Raw genomic sequence first — 5442 nt, forward strand, 5'->3', positions numbered from 1 at the left:
GAGTCAGACTCCTAATTAAAAACAGTGTCAGTGTTTTGTAATATGTGAACTTGAAGACAATTTCTAAGATTTTTAGGTAACTTAAACCCTTGTATTGATATTAAATTGAGTTAATCAATCAATATTTACTAAATGCCTAGATCATTTCTAAGTAAAACAGAATACTGAAACATTAATTACTAAGCATAATTTTGCTTATAATTTTGCCTCTTATTTCTACGGTATAGAGAGAGTATGTATTTGGGTCCGTTAACATGTTCATTTTTGCTACTTTGAGAAGCTATACTATAAGGGATGTGTTCATATTAAGGAGAGGAGAGTAGTTTTGCCTTAAGGTAAAATGACTTTCCAGAATAAGAGGAAAATATAGGATAAAACCCAAATGAATACAGATAGCTGTAGAAAGTGTGCTGGAATTATTATTTTTTTTTCTTTTTGTAATGGTCAAAGCTGACTAAGTTTGAGGGGTGTGTTAGTTACCTTTTGCTTCTATAACAAATTACCACAATGAAGTAGCTTAAAACAGTTCAGAAAAGTCCAAAATGGGTCTCACTGGGCTAAAGTCAAGACAGCAGGCTTCATTCCTCCTGGAAGGTCTAGGAGGGAACCTATTTTCTTTCCTTTTCACCCTTGTGGAGGTTTCCTAGAATCCTTGATTCACAGCCCACTTCCATCTTCAAAGCCAGCAATAACCAGTTGGTCTTTCTCACATTATATCATTCTAACACTGACTCCTCTGTCTCCCTCTTCTACATTAATTAAACAGCCATTGTGATTATGTGGGGTCTACCAGATAATTCGGGATAATCCTGTTACTTTAAGGTCAGATGATTGGTAACCTTAATGCCTTCTGCAATGGAATTAATTCCCTCTTGTCCTGTAACATAACATATTCAGTTTTTAGGAATTAGGAAGTGGGCATCTTTGAGGGGCCATTTCCCCACCTACCACAATGAATTAATTATAAACTTTTCAAAAAGTTTCATAACAGGGACACCTGTTATGAAACTTTTTGAACCTGAGTGGTTCAGTCAGTTAAGCATCTAACTTTTGATTTTGGCTCAGGTCATCATCTCAGGATGATGAGATGGAACCCCGTGCTGGGCTCCATGCTCAGTGGGGATTCTGCTTGAGATTCTCTTTCTCTCTTTCCCTCTCCCTCCATGCACTCTCACTCTTTCTCTCAAATGATAAGTGAACAAATCTTAAAAAAAAAATTCTGATAAATGTTGTATTGGTACAAAGACAGAATTTGGTCTTTTTTGTTAATATGGAAAATTTTTCTTGGATTATTGGCCCGCTCTAAGAAGTGGTTGTAAAAGATTATTCTGATTTTATGTAATCTGTCTAGATTACTTCCCAAATCCCTACTAGGATTCTAGGTTGTCTGGCAGCTAGCCCTTTCCCTCAAATTATGAAGAAGCCCTGTGAGCTGCAGCCCGAGGACTTCATATAAACCTCAAAGCACTCAACACCACAGCAGACCTGGGTCATGGGTCACAGCAGACATGCGTCCGAGTTCCTTATGGCTGTCTGGCCCACTAAGTTCTCTCCCTCTTCTTTGAGACATTCATTAATGAACATTCTCCCTACTGCAATAGCCTAGATAAAACATTTCCTTAATTGTCTAGTACATTCTTTCACCAATGCAAAACACCATCCTTAAATTACCTGTTTTCCAAGCTGATTTTTGCTTCACCCGAAACTCTTGCTCTGAAGAAGTATAGCTTGATCAGCTGTTTAGAGCATGGAGTCTGGAGCAAGTCTCAAATTTAGGCTCTGCCATTCATACTGTATGACCACGGGCAAGGGACTTGATCTTCCTGTGCCTCAATGTACCTATCCATAAATGGGGATGAGAAGTGGGATGATCATGGAGGTGATAGTAATTGGAATGTTGATGATGATGATAATGATAGTGATGAGGAGGAGAAGGAGGAGGAAGATGGTCATGGTGACGATAATGATGGAACCTACCTCCCAAAGATATTATGAAAGGAGCTCAGAACAATTGCCTGGTTCAGATGGCTATACATACATCTGCTATTCTTATTTGAGGAACATCTAAGGCTCATCATGTCCTAATATTCTGAGAAAAGTTTATCCGTTCTAATGAACTGAAATTTCATGCTCACCTTTAACCTCAGGGCTTACATGGCACATACATTGTAAAAGAATAATAAATATTGAGTAAGTTAATGGAAGATCGTGAATGGGTGGATTTTGGGAGGAAGGAAGAAACTATAGGTGAGGAGGCAGGTATTATTATAAGCAAAAGATGCCTAGTTTTCATCAACTGTAGTATTTCCTTACAGTTAAATGAGCAATTTGAATTCTAAACTCTGTCTCACAGATGTGTCATTTACTCTCAGAAATCAAATTAAATACATTTCTTCAAGGAAGCGTGTGCTACACAGGCAGCTGATAGGATCAAGACCACTGCACTCCATGTTCTGGGGTCAAGGCGTGTGAGCCAGTGTGACCTAACTGCAATTAATGACAGCTGTCTCTGGAAACCTGGTTTCTTTCCTAAGGTAGAGAGTATAAATTAAAGTCTAGCCAGATTGAAATGCATCACTGCTCAACTAAGTACAGAAACGAATTCTTCACTCTTTGATTTGTCAGGAAGACAGAAATGCTTTCAACATCTAATCAGCCCCATCATTCTTCACAACAAATGGAAATACGCAGACTTATCCCGGCACCTAATGTGGAAAATCTTTTTAAACTTTAAAACAGACAGTAGAACTGTATGTCATTTTAAAAAATTAAGCTGTAATATGATATTCAGGTTATATTCTCTGAAACAAATCAATATTCCAGGCAATCGGGAATGACGCTTGCTATATACTGCCCTCTAGTGGATTCCTGTTAGAATAGCGTTCCTCAGAACATTATTTCAAATAACCTATGCATAAGCTTTCTTTTCAATGGGATATTAGATCTTTGACATAAAGTTTAAAAATGCATTTGACAATACTAGATGATAATCCTCAAAACTATGTTTTGAAATCAGCTTGTTTTAAAATCATCTGATGTCAAGGTAAAGTACTTATTTATTTCCCCTAGAGCTTGGCTCCCCCTTAGGAGTTTGCCATAGTATTGGTTTATTTCTGTTTTGGCCCATGTTTTTAGCGGTTCCTCAGCCTACTACTACTTCTGAATTCACTCTGGGTAAAAGAGGGTTGGCTTTATACTTGTCAGAAGAAGCTTACATAGTTCCTTTAAGCTGCCTTGACACTACAGGGCAAGCAACCATTTCTTCTCATTTTACAAACAAAGTCACAAATCACTGCTAAAGTGGAGAGTAATACTGAGATGCTCCCATTTCTGGTGCCCCCTGAATGTGTGAAGTTCTGATAACTGGAAAGTCACACAATATCCAGCATACTGTAATTTGACTTGTTCCATCAGAATTTGGTTTGAAGTGTCTGCCTTCTGCTTGGGTCGTGATCCCAGGGTCCTAGGATGGAGCTTTGTGATGGGCTTCCTGATCAGCAGGGAGTCTGCTCCTCCCTTTGCCCCTCTCCCCACCCCCGACCCTGCTTAGGCTCTCTCCCTCACTCTCTCTCTTTATCAAATTAGAAAAAAAAATTAGTTTGATGAAATATTATCTGTCTTTTCGTGGCTACCCAATTTCTTACTGCCTCCACTTCTGTAACATTTTCTGTTGTCAAAACAAACAAAAAAAAAAAACACTCACAGTACAGCTGTTCCTCATAAGGTAATTTTCTTCCTCATTTTTTTGGTGAACATTATACAGCAAACATTGTGCAAAATTGGGAACTTAATGTATGAGTTTTTTTTTCAGGGCAGGAAATTATGATGAATACTAACTAAATAACAGGACTCTCACAGGTTACTAATTACATGGAAAAGATAATGACCAGAAGGACCTTTCTGGAAGAAAATTATTGTTTTTTTTTCTCTTTAAAGTAAGCATGACTAAAGCTCAGCTCAATTTAGTCCTCTAAATATACACATAAAATATGAAATCATTCAGCAGAAACTAGCCTCCTTCTAGCTGATAAAATACTTCTTTAGAAGTGGGATTTGAAAATATTGCTCTAGCAGTAATTCATCACTGGATTTATGAATACTGGAAATATGTTTGCAGTCTAATGAAATTTTGCGATAACAGCACTTCAAGTCATGCTATTTGAGTTTATTTTGAATGCAGTTCTATATTCTATTTGCTTATCAAAATAGTCCTTCAATCTTCGCAATAATGAGTATGGGCAATTGTCTGGTTAGCCTATAATAATATCCTCTATTACATTTTAAATATGCTATAACCAAACTTTGAGATAAAACTCTTTACAGAATGCTTTAACAAAAAAGATTAAGAGATAAAGAAGAGCTCTTGAAATTGACTGATTAAATTGGACTCTAGTGTAATTTGATATATTCATCATTTACTTACTCACTCTCTTCCTCTAAAAATATTCATTGAGGATCTACTATATACCAGAATGTAAAATGCAGAGTGTTCAAACATGATCAGGAAGGACTTGCCGAGGAGGAGTTCAACATTTAGTGGACAAGTCAGATGGGTAAACAGATTAATTAAAATACAATATAGTTCAATATTGTAATAGAGGAATGTATGGCTTATTATGGGACATTTTACAGAAGGGGATTATTTGCATTTTAAAAAATAAGTGAGTTTGTTGGGTACACAGTCTGCAGTGAGCCTACTCGAAATGCAAATGGAGCCAGGCACTGAATAGCCTGGCTTGTACAAGAAACTACATTTGGCCTACATTAGGGCAGCCTGGAAGGAAGGGGTTTTGTTGGGTGGGTGGAGGTCTTCACATATTTCAACAGGTGCTTAGAAAGTTTATGGAAACAGTTGAAGAATTTTAAGCAGAATAATGATATGATCAAATTTAAATTTTAGAAGGTGTACCCTGATGGGGGAAAAATGTGAGGGACGTTTCATTAGCAGCAGGTAAACATGTTAAGAGGATTGGGGGTATTCCAAACATGAGATTCTGAGAAATGCAAAGCCAAAAAGATCATAAATCTAATGAAATACATCTTAAGAAACTTAACATTAATTTTCCAGATTTACAAATTCTGTAAAGTGAGTGTTTTATAAATCATATCAAATCCTTTCTCAGGTGAAAAATGTATAGAAGTAAAATTGCTAATTGGAATATGGCTACATATTATTAATACAAAAGGTGTTATTCATATTTGCTTATTTATTCTTTCTCACTGGGTATCATGCTGTATACCTTTTTGTTACTTATTTGTCCAATATGTAATCAGACCTAAATTTTGCCTTCTCAAATACATCCTGTACCTCTCTAGGCTATTTTGGTCATTTAAAAAGCATTATTTGTGGACCATTACAAATCACTGAAATAAAATCGGGTGGGGGGAGGAGTTAATAGGAGAAAGATGACAAGGGACACTGCTAGACACCTAGGATACAAC

The sequence above is a fragment of the Mustela nivalis genome (assembly GCF_964662115.1).
Source record: "Mustela nivalis genome assembly, contig: HAP1_SCAFFOLD_525, whole genome shotgun sequence".
NCBI classification, from domain to species: domain Eukaryota; kingdom Metazoa; phylum Chordata; class Mammalia; order Carnivora; family Mustelidae; genus Mustela; species Mustela nivalis.